This window comes from Octopus bimaculoides, chromosome 3 (assembly GCF_046866305.1).
Source record: "Octopus bimaculoides isolate indiv1 chromosome 3, ASM4686630v1, whole genome shotgun sequence".
In the NCBI taxonomy this organism is placed as follows: domain Eukaryota; kingdom Metazoa; phylum Mollusca; class Cephalopoda; order Octopoda; family Octopodidae; genus Octopus; species Octopus bimaculoides.
In genome coordinates, this window is record NC_142930.1 from 7349728 (window position 1) to 7370202 (window position 20475).

The following is a 20475-nucleotide window of genomic DNA, read 5'->3' on the forward strand; positions in this document are numbered from 1 at the left end:
GTCCGCTTTCCATGCTAGCATGGGTTGGACGATTTGACTGAGGACTGGTGAAACCGGATGGCAACACCAGGCTCCAGTCTGATCTGGCAGAGTTTCTACATGCATATATATATATTTTCAATACGGAGAAAATAATTCTCCTGAATTATTTGCACCATATTGAAATTATTTTCACACTGCTAGCTACCGTGATTCAGCACAAAATGAATCAGTTGTAGTGCAGACTTCAACATCACAGGTTGGGGCCTTCCATTATGGTAATGCATGCTGATGAGGGTGAGGCTATAATGCTAGTCCAGAAACCGGTCCACATGAATCCAAATACTTGAATGTATGCTGAGAGATTGTCTCAGCTCGATTTAAATAAGTTTTGACTGTTATTTCCAGCAGGTAAACATACTTAGTATGCCCTTTGGTTAATTTCATATATATATATATATATATATATATATATATATATATATATACGGTTTAGATATAGATTCAAGGCTTGAATATGGTACTTATGCGAAGGCACCCGAATATCGCATCCCAAAAGGATGGGTGATTAAAATCAAACAATAAGCAACATGGATTTCAAAAGTGATTGCAGTACGCACGTTTCATGCTACTTCAATTTATTTAAGTAATGTGAGCATTACCTTAAATGCAATATGAAGAGCAATCTTCAGCTGCACGAAAAATGCAGAAAAAAGACATATTACAAATGTGGCAACATATTAAAACCAAGTGGGAGAGAGCATACATAAAATCCAAATGTGAGGAAGAATATATAAGTCCATCTTGACATAGCAGGGTCTATCAGGCTAGTAATTGATTCTAGACAAAAGTTTTAACTGTCTCAGAATTCTATTGTTTCTTATCTAGTGGTGATAGCAAAGGGACAATTACTTCTAAAGAGAGGGAAGGTGTAAGCAGTATGCATGGACAAGGCTATAAAAGTATTAGAATCCAGAGGTTTCACTGGTCATAGCCTGATAGACCCTGCTATGTCAAGATGGACTTATATATTCTTCCTCACATTTGGATTTTATGTATGCTCTCTCCCACTTGGTTTTAATATGTTGCCACATTTGTAATATGTCTTTTTTCTGCATTTTTCGTGCAGCTGAAGATTGCTCTTCATATTGCATTTAAGGTAATGCTCACATTACTTAAATAAATTGAAGTAGCATGAAACGTGCGTACTGCAATCACTTTTGAAATCCGTGTTGCTTATTGTTTGATATATATATATATATATATATATATATATATATATATATATATATATACATATACATATACATGCATACATATATATATATATATGTATATATATATATATATATATATATATATATATATATATATATATATATATATATATATATATATATATACATGCATATATATATCCACATGTATATATTTATGTGTAATATACACACACACAATAGACTTCTTTCAGTTTCCATATACTAAATTCACTCAAAGGTTTTGGGCATCTCAGTAAGCCAAACCCATGCAGTTGGGAATCAATCACCTTCACCACACAGTCATCCCTGTACCTAAGCCAATGTAAGAAGCATACTTGAAATATTCTACAGTTATCATGATATCACATAACTGTCAAAGTTTCGTATAATACCCACTGTCTAGAAGGCACCTGTTTAATCATCCTGATGTAGAGTTATGCACCCCAGAGGTATGTTCTATAGACCATCCTTAACTGGAAAAATCCCTTCTACTATAAGCACAAGGCATGAAATTTTAGAGGAATGGGCTAGTCAATCACACCAACCCCAGTGCTCAACTGGTACTTACTTTATTGACCCTAAGACGATGAAAGGCAATGTTGATCTTGGCAGGATTTAAATGCAGAACATAAAGATGGAAAAAGGGCTACTAAACATTTTGTTCAGCATGCTAATGATTCTGCCAGCTCAACCTGGAAGTGGACAAAACAAAAGCTCTAAAAGAAGGTCACCATAGGTGCAGGTATGAGTGTGGGGTAAGAAGCTTGCTTCCCAACCACATGGTTCCAGGTTCAATCCCACTTGGGCAATTGTCTTCTACTATAGCTTTAGGCCAACCAAAACCTTGTGAGTGGATATATATATGTATATATATATATATATATATATATATATATATATATATATATATATATATATATATATATATATATACACACGTGTGTGCTTTGTGTCCATGTTTGTCTACCACCAGCACTTGACAGACGACAGGTGTTGCTGTGTTTATGTCCTTGTAACTTAGCAGTTCAGCAAAGAAGATTGATAGAATAGGTACCGGGCTGAAAAAAATAGTACTGGAGTCGATTCATTCGACTAAAAATTCTTCAAGGTGGTGCTCCAACATGGCCACAGTCTAATGACTCAATGAAGTAAAAGATAAAAGAAAAGACTGACAAAAATTAGTTTGCTGCATCTGCTTGCTTTTCACAAAAACCCTCAAATCATAACTTATAAAGCCTCAGCTGTTTGCAACCATTGCTATATGACAATATGAAAGACAATATTACTTGCGGTCTAGCACTTTCAGTGCAACACATAGTCTCTGTATGTTTCGTATTTAGATTGAATTTAGTTCTGGATTGAATTTAGCAAATATGCCACTCGCAACATCAAAATTTACCAATCCTTTCCTTTAGTATAACATACCAATGGCTACAGCAAATATGCATTCACAAAGTCGTCACACTGTGAGGTGCACATACCTAGACACACTCTATACTATGCCATTGACATCAATTTCATCAGTGTTAGTAAGGGCACAACCCTTCCCTGTAGATCAAACCAATATAAATAAATAAATAAATAAATAAATAAATAAATAAACCAATCAATAAGTAAATAAATAAATAGATACATAAATAAAGAGAAGAAGCTTTTTGCACTCAGACATCAGAGGGAAGTTGGAGTCACCTGTAATAATGAAATCCAAACTTACAAAAGCTAAGTGCATAAACGCCTGTTCCCGTCACTTGATCCACCTATGCTACAACAATCATTTATTAGATTTCACGCTTAAGACACAAATGTCTAATGACATGGCATCTTGCAAAAAGTTCTTCACAAATACATCTGTAAGAATATAATAAACATTTAAAATTGCTATGTAATATCATATAATTGTAGAGGTGATATTTCAGAACATTGATATATTACAATGTTCTGTGTGCACTTGATAAAGATTTGAAATGATATCCTACAATTGCTGTAATTACATGTCATATACCAGACTAAAACTCAGTGAGTTATCTCAACAGAATGAATCTTGATAATGGATTTCTCAATAAGCATTTTAACTATGATTTCTTCTTTCTCTTTTTTTCTCCCTTTCCTTTTGTTTTTATTTCCTTCTAGAACAATCGATAGTAATTATACAAATGGTTGGTGTTGTCATCACTAAAGTAATAACATTTATAGTTCTCTGTGTTCTATAAATTAAAAAAAAAAAAAAAAAATAATAATAATAATAATAGTAAAGTCTGGTATTAACAATAATGATGCTGATGAAGGTGATGATAGTGGTGGTGGTGGTGGTGGTGGTGATAGTGGTGTTGGTAGTGGTGGTAGTGATGACTGTGATGTTGTTGATGATGATGATGATGATGATGATGATGATGATGATGATGTTGGGGGGTGAGGATGATAACAAACATCAACAGTGATGGTGGGGTTACGGTGGCAGCCAACACTTAAAAAGAAATCAGAGAAACAATAGGACGAATTCATCATTAATGGAATACTAAATAACAGTGACTGGAGACAGAAAACTGATTGATTTAAAGTGCTTTTTGTGTGAAACACATTCACTAATTGTGTTTTATTGATGGCTTAAATTAATTGGATTGATAAACTCTTCTCTTACTCAACCCGCTGCACCAATAAAAATGAAACTTGTCGGTTTGGGCGTAAAAACATACCACTTCAAACCTACTTGCTAATACATCAGCATATATGCTTAGCATTTTTCCTTTATTCTGATTGTATTTTTATTGCTTGTGTTGTTGTTGTTGGTGGTGGTGGTGGTGGTGTTGTTGTTGTGGTTGTTGTTAGTTCTATGGCAGGAGATTGTTTGTTTTATCATACCTGATAATAACAAAACCTAAGAGAGAAACAGCAGTTTTCCACATTGTTAACCTAATTATGGGATATACAACATTATCTTATGTTTTGATGACCTTCACTAAATGATAGACAGAAAATAAATAAATAAATAAATGGAAGTTATACTGGTTGTTTACAGTTTCTGCCAAATCAAATGAAATTGTGGATATACAATTCACAGATGGCAATAGGTGCCAGCATCACATAGCTGCATGTAGTGCTTTATCTAATCACTATCATCACCGTCATCACCATCGTCATCATCATCATCATCATCATCATCATCATCATCATCATCATCATCATCACCATCATCATCATCTCTTCTATCATTTTAATATCATCCACATCAACTACTACTACTATTACTACTAACAACAACAACAACAACAACAACAACAACAACATCAATTATAACAATAATGATTTCAGATTTTGGTACAATGCCAGCAATTTTGAAAGAGGATGTAAGTTGATGACATTGACCTCTTTAGTTAACTGGTACTTATTCTAACGACCTCGAAAGGATGAAAGGAAAAGTCTACCTTGGCGGAATTTAAATTCAGAACACGAAGATGGACAAAACGCCATTAAGCATTTTGCCCAACGTGCTTAATCAATAATAATAATAATGATAGCAGTGCTCTACCCCAAAAAATGAAAACGCAACAACACATACATATAAAATATGGAAGAAAAATAATGTAAATATAGACCTCGACAAATATATATAGCATACAGAAAATTGCACTACTGGGTACTGCACACATTCTATGCAAAACACTTTCAATACAGTAAACATAAGAACACCACAGCAAACCACAGCACATACCCAAGGCGCACAGAGCTGTGCTCGGTTGTGAAGTGAAAGCACGTTATAAAAATAAGACTACTGAACAATAATAATAATAATAATAATAATAATAATAATAATAATAATAATCATGGTTTCTCATTTAGGTGCAAAGCCAGCAATTTTTAGGGATTGGGGTTTGTTGATACTATGCACTTGGCCAGTTCCCTAGTAACAATAACAATCATAACAGTTTCAAATTTTGGCACAAGGAGAGAAATTTCAGGAGATGGAGTAGGCAGATTACATTGACCCCAGTGTTCAACTGGTACCTATTTTATCAACCTTGAAAGGATGAAAGGCAAATATGACCTCAGTGAAATTTTAACTCAGAATGTAATGGCGGATGAAATTCTGCTAAGTGTTTTGCGTTTTGCTCGGAGTGCTCATGTTCTGCCAACTTGCTGCTTTATACTTCTACCAAAATAACAGGTAAGTTTTTTGCCCTCAACCCCCAACCCCCACCTTCAATAATAAGAAACGAAAGTAGAGTTTGCATTTTTCATCTGTATAATTCTACTTTCTTGAAGAAATGTTTAAAGCTTTATATCCCCACTTCTCCAGCTATTGGAATAACAGTATCCACCTGACAGCGATAAGAAATGCATCAGGATAGCTGCTCTCACTTACACAAACCAACTTCCAATGAAATATTAAGTAAAATATTGCCACCAATCTACTCCATTTTCATTGATAACTGGCACCTGTGCCAGTGGAGCACTAACAGCACTGCCCAAGCATGTTCATTGCCAGAGCAGCTGTCTGGCTTCCGTGCTAGTGGCCTGTAAATAGCACCATTTGAGCGGAATCATTACTAGCGTCACCTTCTGGCACTTGTGCTGGTGGCACGTTAGAAAATCATTTGAGCGAGGTCGTTGCCAGTGCCGCTGGACTGGCTCCCGTGCAGGTGGCATGTAAAAAACACCTTTTTGAGCGTGGTCGTTGCCAGCACCGTGTGACTGGCCCTCGTGCCAGTGGCACGTAAAAACACCCACTACACTCTCAGTGGTTGGTGTTAGGAAGGACATCCAGCTGTAGAAACTCTGCCAGATCAGATTGGAGCCTGGTGCAGCCTGCTGGCTTGCCAGTCCTCGGTCAAATCGTCCAACCCATGGTAGCATGGAAAGCAGACGTTAAACGACGAAGGAAAAGTAAAACAGAGTCTGCATCCAAATGTTCTGCTTTTTTTTACCATGGTGTTGAGTGATTTTTAAAGTTTCAAATTGTCTTAATTACTCAAAACAAGGCAAATTTTCTGATCCTTTTTTTTCAATCTTCATAAGCCTACCTAAGTGATGAAGTGTTTCTTTCTTATAACACATCATTAGCACTTTTTAAACTGTCACTATTGTATCCCGAATTTTCTTTCCTCACAACATGGTAGCATTCAAGTGGTTATTTTATGTTTCTCAAGTGATTACATTGAGGCTTCTTGTATTTCATCTGCAGGTGCAACATGCATCCTCACATGTACAAATGACCTGACGAATTTTAAAATGTCTAGAAAATTGATATAGGGATGTAATATCCTGAAAGTTAAGAGAAAAGTGGAAATTTAAAAAAAAAAAAAAAAAAAAAACGAAGTTTTACAAAATATTTGTTTTTTCTGAATTGCAATCTTTGTACTTTCCGACATAGAATTAATAAAAATTGGAAAAATAGCTGAGAAAAATTCGGTGGCAAGGTTGGAAAGATGAAGGGTGGAGTGTATGTTTGATACATGTGTCATAATGGTGATGATGATGATGATGATGGTAAAAAACATGGAGATTGGTATGATAGTATGAGAAACCATAAAAAAGCATGTAAAAAGGAAAATAATATAATAAAAAAATAAAAAAATTCAAACAAAGAATAATTTAGCAGAAACGTTAGCACGCCGGACGAAATATTTTGTGGTATTTCATCCTTTCGGGGTCGATAAATAAAGTACCAGTTAGGCACTGGGGTCGATGTAATCGACTTAATCTCTTTGTCTGTCTTTGTTTGTCCCCTCTATGTTTAGCCCCTTGTGGGCAATAAAGAAATAAGTAGGGTATCTCAGAGTGTTACTTATGGAAAACTCTCAGAATCATAGTCACCTTGACTGCTTAAGCAAATGTTCTGTCTCAATCTACAGGGCCATGCTTAACCCTAACCCTAACCCTAACCCTAACCCTTTGCTGAAACCTGTTTGCCACCCTCATCCACCTTTCAGCAAATTTTCTGGGAGGCAGCACATTCTAAAACATTCTCAAAATGGCACTCTGTCAATTATGACAACAAGGGTTCCAGTTAATCTGATCAATGGAACAACCTGCTCGCGAAATTAATGTGCAAGTGGCTGAATGCTCCACGGACACGATTACCCTTGTAGTGACACCTTATAGCAGACGACTGTTATATGTTCAATGTCCGGAGTTTTATCCACGCATGCGCAGGGACTAGTTCCGGAAGGAATACAGGAAGAGTCTCATGCGCATGCGTAGAGTTCGACACCCAGCTCTGGCGCCTTTTCTCAGTCTCTTCGTTGACTGATCTCCGTCGAGCCAAGACGTCCAACAGAGCTCTCTCACATGTCAGCACCAGAGCTTCACAAATAACCACGGAAATCATTCAGGAGGCGTCTCAGCAACCGAGGGCGACGAGCTACCGAATTCCCTCCAAGCGTGAACTGAATTCCACTGTAAATAAATATTGTTGTGTTGTTCAGAATCTGCGTTCCGTTGTTTCTTCTTGAAATTTAATGTACGGAAGCGGTGTACACCTAATGGTGTATAACCACTTCCCTACACCCTTAATGTAGTTCTTTGGGAGATTCAGTGTGACGCAGGATGTGGCAAGGCTGGCCCCTTTGAATTACTGGTACTACTCATTTTTGCCAGCTGGATGGACTGAGGCAATGTGAAACAATGTGTCCTGCCCAAGGGCTTAACGATCTGCCGGAAATCGAACTTGCGACATTATGATCGTGAATTATGTATCCTAACTACTAAGCCACGCTCCTTCAACTACATTTTCGCTCCTCCCTCAATCCCCCCCCCACATAAATAGGCATAGAAAACAATATACAAATGCATAAAATGAAACATCCCAGCAGAAGGACAGTCACCTAAGACCAATCAAAGAATTCACAATCCAAAATTTTCTGTCTACCAAGAGTAAGTAACCCCTCTAAGCTTGGTTCTCCAGCGTAAACTATATGCTAACAATAAGTCCACTCACGTTCCTCCAAACAAAACTTGAATAAGTTAACGGGAGATTGATTGAAGAAGGTACCTGTCGTTAGTCTTTTCAACGTTGTCCATTATGCAATCGTTTTCGTCATGGTCACAAGATATAGGAAAATTGCCTACCCCTCTCAGCCAAAGAGACGGTACCGAGGAGACCCTCATGCTAAACTCATTTGATTTCTAGATCCGTCCTACATACGGCAACAACTTCAAAAGTCAGCAATGTTCAGTTACAAAATGAACGCTTACAGAATGGTTTCATTTCTTTGTAAGTATCGCAGTCAGATGACGTTAACGTGTTTTTAGCGTTTATTCTGAACCAGCAATACACCCAACTCTACTCGATAGTACTACCAGGCCAAGTATTTCTAAAAGTTCGTAGACTCTGGGGTGAAATTCTTATTTAATTGAGTTCATCAACGATCAGAACGTTGTCAATCTTGCTGACCAATAGTCTTCTAAAGAACTTACTGTTCACGTTGCACTGGTAGAGAAATGTGAGTACCTGACAATATTCCAGATGTCAGGTACTCAGTTGCAGTCTTCACTTGACTCAAGGCTCTATAAGAAAGTATATGCTGAAAAAATCTTTCATAAACAGAGGCGACACCTCACTAACCAGAAATTTCTGCTCGTTCTACATCCTTAGCGCATGCATGCATATCATCAGCCATAGTATATCGAGCGCTCTGCACAGAGAATAGACAAAAAGACTGATCTCCAGACCAGAACAACGCAGCCCTTCCAGAAAGAGTGAAAGATATGCATGTGCATATATAAAAACTGGAACATACGGTAATAATTAATAGTTTGACCACCGAGTAGATGCAGGTGTACAGGATAGTGATCAAAGCTCTGAAGTGATCAAAGCTGCATTTAATACTTAATATCATTCCAGATGTCAGATACTTAATTCAGTCTTCGTTCAATCCAAAAAGTTTAGCTCGAACGAAGAGACGAGCTGTAAGGAAAACGTGCTTGCAAAGAAAAAAAAAAAAAATGAAAATAAACTACTTCTAGTTACCAGAGAGCGATATTTGCAAATGCTATTGCACATGCCTGCATATCTTCAGATATTTTCTGACCAGTAGAAAACCATCATTTCTTTGAGAAAAGGAAAACACACACACACACACACACACACACACACACACACACACACACACACGCACACACACACGCGCGCACACACACAACGCGAGAAAACATACACTCCTGTCAAAGCAGATGCGAATTGTAACAAGGCAGTAAATGATTGCAAATATCATACATACTGTTTCCAGTTCTGCGCGATCCTCGAGCTGAGACATGCCTACTTGCTGATAATTCCTCCTGGATTTCAAGTAACTTAGCTGGACCTTCGCTTCAGCGACATATGCTACCCTATTTAGACATTCTTTTACAGAGGCTGAGTTGCAACCTTATCCTAATTAAAACTTGCCTCTGCTGTTATCTCATACTCCTTCAGAATAGTGCCTGTTACCCTGATTTCTATGTTCGGCAACATGTATGTAACGCTATTGTCATAAACTGACATGGCTTTTTCACATCACAGTTCGAGTTGGACGCCTTTCAACACTCTCAGCTCGCGCAGTAATGACTCTAGAATCAAAAATTACAAAAGAGATGAGACGGGATACCTTTAACAATCAGATCATGCAATCTGAAACAGTTCTGATAGATGGTCAGTTATTCTGACCACTAAGCAAATGCTGTTGTAAACGGCCACGATCCAACTTCTGAAAAAGCTGAAACCGGCTGCACTGAAGACAGCTGCGAAATAACTGTTGTTGACCCTGTCAATAGCTTTCGATTTCTTCAGGTAATCAGACCTGCTCTGAAGCTAGATTTGTAGCCTAACTTTCTACGACGTTTTGCCTGAGATAGATGTTGTTAAGAGTAGATCGCTGAGAATAACACTAGTCCATGCGATCCTAGTCATAAGTACCAACTTCTTTACGAGCTTTTTAAGAATCTGCATTCAGCAGAGCTACAAGTCTGAAATTATTGATGATATTCCTCTTACTTGCACTCTTCTTCAACAACGCTTTCACTTTCCATTCCACAGAAGTGTAATTTCTCCGATTTTGCTGCCAGATGCAGTATATAACTGCCAAGATCTTATCAAACATATCCGACATGTATACGTAAAACTCGTTGGAGAAATAATCCAGGCCCGGCAATTTCCTCTCAACACAACTGTTCAGTACCTCTCGTATCTCAGCAGCGATTATCAGCTTTTTGCAGCACTCCAGTCACTCTGGTGAAAGTTGCAGCAGGTCTTCTTGGTCGATGTCAATGTCCTCCATCTTTAGTCCACTGCTTCTTCCGATGAGTCGAAAAAGTGCTGCTGAAAAATCATTCTCACCTATCTCGATTCTGTAGGCGCAGTTACCTTCCCTGACGGTAGCTGTCTAAATAGTTCGCCACTCGATGGCATAGCGTGTAACTCTGAGGTTCCGGCACTTAGTCTTTTCTCTTTGTCATCGCAACATTAGCGTGCGAGACATGACCTCCTTTAGCTCTTGCAAAGATATTGAGCAGCTATGACGTAGGATACACAGACACTGGATATGGCCTTCACTTGTAAATACCTTCCGTGATTTATTCGACTTGTATATATTTGTGACGTGGAGTAAAAGGCATTTAAAAGCTACAGCTTGGCTCTGTGGATATTCATTGTACAGTGTTCTTTCTTCGAATGACATCTTCTATTCCAGCTTTCTGAACGGATCAGTTATTAGATGGTTTCACCACGTGAAATCACGACCATCAATAAATTTACTAGCACACATCCGTAATACTCCTTTGACGGTCGGTGGCGAATACTGTATCTTATTTTGATTGTAAGATATAACAAATATTATTATTTCTTAAGTAAGAAGCTATGATGGTAAACTCGTCACTTATAACTTAATTATAAGTATCTATCACCATGCATGACTCTTAATCCAGGCTGCGTAAATGTTATGATACATACCAAGACGCTGAACGTGTGTTTGATGCGTGCATCTATGTTGAAGATAAGTATTCGTATTCTTTTGACCGTTACATAAAAAAAGACACAGTTTCATAAATACAGAAATAAATTTAACAAGTTGAAAGAACGTGAAATAAAAGAAAATATTTTCTACATTAGTTTATTTATGTACATTTGGCATTTATAGTACAATTGGAAAGTAAAGTCATTTTGTCGTAGAGAATTACGACTTAAAATTCACACTAACTAATCTTTCATACTAACTACTAGAGTTCACAATAATTCAATCTTGTTGGATTTGAGTTATGCACGTGGCATAAAGATTAGCCGATACTCAAAAGGGTGAGTGTCGTGGATTTGATTAACAATCAACGATCACTTGAGAGTGAGTGTCGTGGATTTAAGTGACAACCCAACGATCACTGAATAATTGCCCCAAAATCAGGGTTTTTATAACTGCTCATACACGAATTCTAAGAACCGTACTTCGTGAAAGATCTCTTTAATGAAAGTTCAGAATTCGTATATGGGCAGTAATTTTTAACCAATGAGAAATCAACAATTTCTCTTGTTCGGGCAAACGAACCTATGTTCTCTCTCCGCCTCTTATGCGTTTGCTGCACTCTATAATGCGCTGTGGCCTTGTTTCTTTGTCGCGCCTCTGTCACTCAGTCCCGTCGAATGGTCTTTATTCCATTACATATAAGGGCACATATCTTAAACCTGATAATACAACCATCGAATTGCAAGTCGAAGAAATGGCTGAACACCATCTTCGCTGCTAGCATGCTAGAAATAATGTCTTGCCTAATCGTTCTTCTATTTTGCTAACCAGTTTCCCATTTATCTATTTTATCTAACATATCTATATTAGTTGTCTTCTGGGGTACCTTCCACTGTCTGATGACGATCATTCCCTATCAAGTCCTGCCTAACTAACTCACTAACCTGGCTACCGTATAGTTTTTCTCTCTGGTGTAATGCATTCCACTTCCAGCGACTAGCTCCCTGTCCACGCGTTTTATTTGGATTGACTATGTAGATGACTCGCTTATAGTTTATATGGCCAATTACCTGAGACTGTGGATGAACAGATTATGCTATACTTATAAGCAAACCTGACGGAAACAATACGCATGATCTGGATGATCCACTGTGGTTTGCCCAAGTCCACATTGGTTTATCCAGATCCGGTTGGTATTCAATGGCATAGTGTGGGTTTCGACTGCTCCACGTAAAGCAAATTTAGTTGGCCCTTCATAGAACTTAACATACCTTCAGCAATAATAAACACACGCATATAAAATGGTCACCCTGTGCGGTCCGTACATGACCCATATATCATTTTCGGTATTTATCAGACAGTTGCAACTTCACAAGTGGTTTTGTAGGGGTTTTACACCTCTCTTCTGTCGATTACTCCAGTCACTTCCTAACATTGATAGACAAGAAGTTTTCACTGTCTAAAGTGATCTAAGTTATTGGAGTTATCGTAACAGATAAAACTCAATTAAACGTATCTAACTATTCGTATATATATTACTATACATAAAACATACCTGTAATCTTGAATGATTATAAACAACACATGTTATTATGTGGTCAAACGAATGGGCCCAATTGTACAAATGAAGGTCTAAAAATAATGAAAATAGCAAAACTTTTCAACAGTAAGCTATAGAAACAACATTAGAAGAAAGCTGTATCGGCTGAAAGATGCAAGGGAGATAACTTCTTTAAACTTATTTGAAATTTAAAAATTTGGAGAAGGTTTCATTTTTATTTATTTAGTTAGTTGTTTATTAATTTACTTATTTAGTTGTTTATTAGTTTATTTATTTAGTTGTTTATTTATTTATTTGTTTTGAGATTGGCTGGGATAACCAAGTCACGTAGTTTATAGAAATACATCCAACACCAGTACTTACAACATTTTAAGCTAGTAAAGGCATAGATGAATGACCTATCGTCTGCTGGTATGTTCAAGTCGACTGAAAACTCATTACTCAGTTATTCAACAAGGTAGAAATAACAGCCAAGTCACACTCTAACCACAACCTACAGTCTTCAAAATACTTTAGGTGATGTAGTCCTAAGTATAAGGTGCCTAAAGCCATGGGTAAACCTGTAAGATAATGGATTCTTACAAATACAAATGCTTGAAAATAAGGAGTAATGGCCTTGGCTGGAACGTCTTTGATCATAGGTCTGTTTGATTATAGCAACTGATCCATAGTTAAACAACTACAACAACAACAAAACTATCACTACTAACAACAGCATTGATAACTAGGATACAACTGGGTTGTAAGAAGTTTGCTTCCTAACCATGTGGTTATAGATTCAGTCCCACAGCATGGTGCTTTGGGCAAATGTCTCCTGCTATAACCTCCAGTCAACCAAAGTTTTATGAGTGAATTTGGTAGATGGAAACTGAAAGAAGCTTGTCATATATGTGTGTGTGTGTGTGCATATGTGTGTGTGTGTGTGTGTGTGTATGCATCTTTGTATTTGTCTCTCCATCACTGCTTGACAACTGGTGTTGGTGTGTTTATGTCCCTTAGAGATTTGGCTACAGAGACTGATGAAATAAATACCAGGCTTAATAAAATAAGTAATGGGGTTGATTCATTCAATTAAGAATTCTTCAAGGTGGTGCTCCAGCATGGTCACAGTCTAATGACTGAAACAAGTAAAAAATAAAAGAATGTATAGCCAGTAGACTAACGTATGCACTGAGAAATATAAGCAATAGGATTAGAAGTATGAGAAGGACTTAGAAAGAAGTATGGAGAAAACACATACAATGAAAAGAGAGCTGGTGCATCTGATGCTCAACTTCTTTCACTATCTTCTTCTGAAATTGGTGGTAATATCATAGGCTCTAAAATCGCAATTAATATAATGCAGAGCTACTCTCGTCTCAGTGTATCTACATTGAACATCTGGGAGTATGACATATAGCTAGGGGATATGTTTTTTTTCTGCACACACTGACTTGTATATTTTTAGGTTAGGAACAAACCCCATTCTCCTTACCAGTACGAGAAGGCTGAGGAAAGCCATAGACACTATCGGCTCTTCATCTAATTGATGTATTGTTTAAATAAAAAAAAAGAAAGAAAGTAAGACAAAAGTAGAAGTAGCTGGATACAGTTCACTTGTTAATTTATAGGGATGCAGATGTCTCTCACATTTGAGAATGTGAAAGGAATCATTCTTAGCATCTTAGCAAAGACTCATTTAGGTCCTTGCACCTACCAGAGGCTTTACGTAGGTTTTCCTGTCTCAGAGGAAAGGCAAGGCCAGTATATATATATATATATATATATATATATATATATATATAGCATGGTGGTGCATCAGCATGGCCGCAGCTCTAAGCTGAAACTATAAAAAAAAAATTAAAAAAAAATATATATATATATATATATATGAGAGAGAGAGAGAGAACCACATGCAGGTATTGTCAAGAGAGTTAGCAATGCTATATATATAAAAGCCTTACTTGGGCCCCACTCAGTAGGTTTCATGAATTACTATTATTGAGTTTTGCCATTCTTAAAGACATGTATTGCATTTTTGTGTTCTCAGAGTGTCCAGCCACCTTCATACCAGGATAAAGACCCTAAATTAGAGTTGACAGTGTAGTTGCTGATAGCCTGACCATGAAACAAGTTAACACATTATCACCAGTATTACATCATATTTGATCTGAGTTAACTATATTACAAGAGGATTAATTAGTATATTAATTAGAATAATACATTTACACATTAGAAGAATTTTTCTTTCTAATCAGAAGAATTGTTGTTGTTGTTTACTCCTGAGTCAACCATTTATGATCAAAAGAGTTCTACCTATAACCAGGAATAGTTCTACCTGGACTATATGGCTTAAAAATTTTTTTTTTTTTTATAGATGTCAGGGTGTGATTTCACAAAGATTTGCTGCTATTTCTAGTAGGTCAAATGACTACAAAGAGTCTGTCTTGCTGACTCTTACTGAATGTGTTATTTGTAATGAAGTGGTTATTTGTATTAAAGGGATCATTTGTTGAGAAAAGGAATGAAATATACTGCTCTTGTTACATTAATGCTAATTACATGGCAAGTTCACTGAATACATAGTATACAGAGAGGAATCATTGGCAGGCTAACAGGAAATCAAATCTTTTTAGCACACCACAACACTAGAAGCATTAAATGAAAGAACAATTGCACAGTCATAAACTGAAGACAGTGGAATAATTAGATGGTTTGTTAGAAATGGTAGATAATATGTACGTTTTAGGTGATAACATTTGCGTTACAGTGGAATTAACAATACATTTGAGGAACAGAAATCACTGTTTGGAAACTGCTGTTTTGTTTAACATGGAAGGCAGATTGTTTGAAATGTGTTTAATAAGTATTATACTGCAATGAATTGAAGTGTGGGCTGTGAATACAGGGAATCCTGTTTTGATTGGAGTGCAATGGGCTGAGTTATGTTTCGGTTCAGCTCAAAGCCCTCAAACAACAGTGAAACAAAAAAGACAATGATCCTGAAGATGTAACCTTCCCCATCTTGGACCATTGTCACATGTTTTGTGGTGAAAGTGATAAATAAGAAAGCACATGGTAAACGTAATAAACGAGGGAAAAAGGAGGAAGGAAAAAAATATGCACCCTTCCCCCTAAAAACCTGGGAAATTCAAACGGATGAAAGAAACACCTCCAAATACTGACTCAGTAATAGTGATGAGGGCACTGGTAGTGTTAGTGTTGCTGATGTGAATCTCCAGCATCAACAGCACTAATGCTACCGGCATCATCATCACCATCATTATTATAACCACCATCACAGCTACAACCAGCATCGTAAACATTAGCAAAACTAAACCTGCACTCAAACCAAAAGCAAGAATATTCACAAAAAAGCATGAGTTATATCACCATAAATTGAAGCAATAAAGAATTAATGAAACACATTCATCAACATATGAACATAACTCAAAATAATTTCATCACAACAATAAATAACGTAGAGAAACTATAGATATGGGCATGGCTGTGGGGTAAGAAGCTTGCCTCCCAGCCACTTGATTCCAGGTTCAGTCCCACTGCACAACACCTTGGGCAAGGGTCATTTACCATAGCCTCAGGCCGACCAAAGCCTTATGAGTGGATTTGTTAGATGAAGACTGACAGAAGCCTGTTGTATGTGTGTGTGTGTGTGCATGTGTATGTGTTGTGTCTGTTTGTCCCCTGCCACTGCTCAACAACTGGTGTTAGTGTGTTTTCCTCATTGTAACTTAGCAGTTCAGTAAAAGAGACAGATAAAATAAATATCAAGCTGAAAAAAGTAAGTACTAGGGTTGATTCATTCAACTAAAAGTTCTTCAAGGTGGTGCCCCAGCATGGCCACAGTCTAATGACTGAAACAAGTAAAATATGAAAGATGAAAAATGCACATAAAAATCACAAACCCTCCCTCTCCCCCACAAAGTACATATAATTAACAATAAATATCCTGAAAGAGTTAGAGATGTAAGAGTAAATATTACTAGATTGAGGAAAAAGTTTGTGTGCTTTGTTAAAATAAGGATTTCTTTATGCAATAATTTACTCAAAGACAACAACTATTCTTCAAAATAAAGACCATCATTTTCCATGACCTTCTGCCAATGATCTGCAAGCTTTCGGATTTGGTCAAAGTCCAAATCTTTCGGCTTTGAATTGAAAATTTCTTGACAGGCTTCTTCAACTGCATTGAATGACTCAAATCGGCGACCTTTCAGAAAGTGCTGCATTGATCGGAAGAGACCATGGTCAGATGGAGCAATGTCTGAACTATAGGCTGGATGTGGCAGAACTTCCACACCGTCCAATTCATCAATCTTATTGCTGGTCTTTCTGGTGGTATGCGGCTTTGCATTGTCTTGTTGAAACAAAGCGCATTTTTGACGAACACAGTGAGTCACCATTGAACATGACATGAACTGAATGAACACACACACCACAAAAAAATATATAAAAGCATTGTTTTAACACAGCGCACGAACTTTTTCCTCAACCTAATATTTTCTACTCTGGGCACAAGGCCTGAAATTTTGTGGGAGGGGACCAGTCGATTAGATTGACCCCAACACAACTGGTACTTAATTCATTAACCCCAAAAGAATGAAAGGCAAAGTCAACCTTAGCGGAATTTGAACTCAGAACAAAAAGACAGATGAAAGCATTTCACCGATAAGAGTAAATATTATCAAAAGACTAAAGAGATATAAGAGTAAATATTATCAAAAAACTAAGGAGATATAAGAGTAAATATTATCATGTAACTAGAAGAACAGAACACCTGTCCTCGCATTACAGAATTATTGTAAGTAGGTTTTTTTCTCATTGACATTTTTCTTTTTTTGTTGAACATGGCCTTATACAGAATAGGAATGTAAATATCTGAGGTCATCTTGGAAGCAGTACTTCTGGTCACTAAATATAGATGTGGTGGTTGTTAGTGAGAGCAGAATTTCTAAGCCATGAGCTTTCATGCCCATTTTTGGTGGAAAGAAGAGCTACTTATCTCCAAGGTGACTGGCATTGGCAGACAGAATGTTGTTGTTTTGGAAAGTTCTGGATCTCACGATTTGGCCCATCTTCAAGGAACCAATATACAGCAACATCTGCTCAGTACTTAGGATGAATAATCACCAATAGGAACCATTTGGTATTATGTACTTGATCCATCAAGGTTGTCCCTGCTTGTGAACTAGGATGTGCAAGATGCATCTTGGCATATGTGGACAATGTTACCATCATAGAATCAGACATGAAACCATGACACGAAATCAGATGTAGAAGCCATGTCAAAACAGATATGGAGCCCAGGAAGTTCTTCAGCTTGCAAGCTTCTGTCAACCTATTCAACCCATGCTAGCTAGGAAAATGGATGTTAAATGAAGATGATTATGATGATGATAAATCTATATACACACACACTCTCACCCACAAACCAAATTACCTCACATCCTATACCATGCCTACCTCCCCACCTTGCTCCTGCAGCCTAATACCATCTTATCATCTCTGTCACTGTTGACCCCCTTTGCCTGTTGGCTGTATGATTACTATCTTGTCACTCCTCCCCCTCCTCCTCTTATACCCTAACACTTATCATCCACTTGAATAAAGCTGTCCCTGCCTCTCCCTCAATAGTGCTGGTAGAATGGTAAAAGCATTCAATTCATGTTGTAGAGTGGTCGACTTTATGAAAGGCAACCAACTATAGAAACCATATCAAAGCAAATATTAGAGCACAATGTGGTTGTTAGATCCATTGGATCCAGTCAAAACATCCTACTTATGTCAGCATGAAATCATCATCATCATCATTCAACGTCTGTTTTCCATACTGGCATGGGTTGGATGGTTTGACCAGAGCTTTTTATGTGGCGCCAGCACCAGTGCTTTTAACGTTGCACCAGCACCAGTGATCTTTCTATGGACCAGCATCAGCATCAAATCTGCAGTAGCAGACAGGTCTTCTTGAGTTCAGCAAGGCACCAGATATCTTGGTCCTTTGTCAAAAAATGTAATCATCCCTTGTTGGCCATTATTGGTAATATGGCTGTCAACTGATAATGAAGATGATGTAATCTATCTATCTATAAATACACACACACACACGCACACACACACACACACACACACACACACACACACACACACACATATATATATATATATATATATGCATATATATATATATGCATATATATATATATATATGTATATGTATCCACACATACATGCACACATTCACGTATACATATCCAGGTAAATTCTATGTATTATGAATACAATATATATACATATACATACATACATATGTATGTGTATATATATATATATATATATATATATATATATATATATATATATATATATATATATATATATATATATATATATATATATATATATATATATATATATATATATATACAATTAAACCTTGGGAGAGGCATTATGCAGGTAATAAACACACGCACTGGTTCAGTCCTTTATTAATTTATATAGTTTTTTGTTAAATTATTTCATTGCACTCTTGCAATCTCTTCAGTAACTTGTCTCTCCACTTCCATTTATTTTGAATGTATGATCTGGCGTTGTTTTGAAACTGTTCGGTATGAGCACGTGAGTGTGTGCAAGCTCGTATGTGTGCACGCTCATATGTGTGCACGCACTTATGTGTTCATGCTTATATGTAAGTATGTGCGTCCATATGTGTGTTTGTAACAATTTTGTTTATATCAGATCAGATAGAGACTTTTTAATTAATTTATTTACGTTCATATTCCGCATCATATGTGTGAACAACACATGCAACCATGGGCAATTGTAAGGCCCTCATCTACGTGTATTTGGTGTTTAAAATTGGTTGCGTTTCAGTTATGAAGACCGACTCCTGTATTTGTCGCAACGGTGCATCACCGGGGTGTCTAGACAGGATTTCTATGCTAATTCTGTCCAGTACACCACCATGTTGTTCTTTGGCATGTTGGTAGAGCACCGAGGTTTGTTTTTGATTATTATAGTCCCTCCAATGTTCGTTTACAACCTAGATACCATAACAGACAGTGGAATAGACTACAAAGGATTAGTGACAAAACAAACAAAAAGACCACGTGGTACAATACCGACAAGTTCCAGGGAGTAATGTTTGTGGACGCCACGCACACGGAGAACTGGCCCGCAGATTTCGAAAAATCCTCAAAAGTACCAAGTTGAGGATAAATGTTATAGAAAAACCAGGGAGATCAATTAGATCAATAATATGTAAAACATATCCCTTCAGAAGAACAAGGTGTGTTGAGGAGAGTTGCATTGTGTGCAAAAATAGTCTTGGTGCCAACTGCAAAGCCAGAAATGTAGTCTACAAAATAAGCTGTATGGATGGTGAGTGTAAAAACAGAAACACGACATACATGTATATGTACATGTATGTACATACTTACATCTACCTGTAAATATAGATGCATATCTGGGTACAGGAAATTGCAAACAAAACGTAGATAAAATGATAAACAAGTACAGAAAACACACAGGCCACAGAGAACATCTCCTTCATCAGCTGCCACCATTCAACACTGGCGTTTCGATATATATATATAATATATAATTTATATATATATATATATATATATATATATATATATATATATATGATATTCATCAGTCTGTAATTTATGTTTAGTATGTCACTCTAAAAGTGATTATTTAATGCTGATATATAATGGTTAAAAATTCTGATTGAAGCTTCCTTTTGGGA

The 20475-nt window shown here is 36.9% G+C and overlaps 1 long non-coding RNA gene across 1 annotated transcript in view; it reads right to left on the bottom strand.

Moving 5' to 3' along the window:
* The window catches only part of LOC106872466 (uncharacterized), a 21525-nt gene extending 13132 nt beyond the window's left edge, over nt 1-8393 (bottom strand). The window contains exons 1-2 of the long non-coding RNA XR_001409778.2: nt 8227-8393; nt 2953-3442 (exon numbers count right to left, since the gene is read on the bottom strand). This is a non-coding gene — a long non-coding RNA (uncharacterized LOC106872466). The remainder of the gene's footprint in view (nt 1-2952; nt 3443-8226) is intronic.
* Between the last annotated feature and the right edge of the window lie 12082 nt (nt 8394-20475).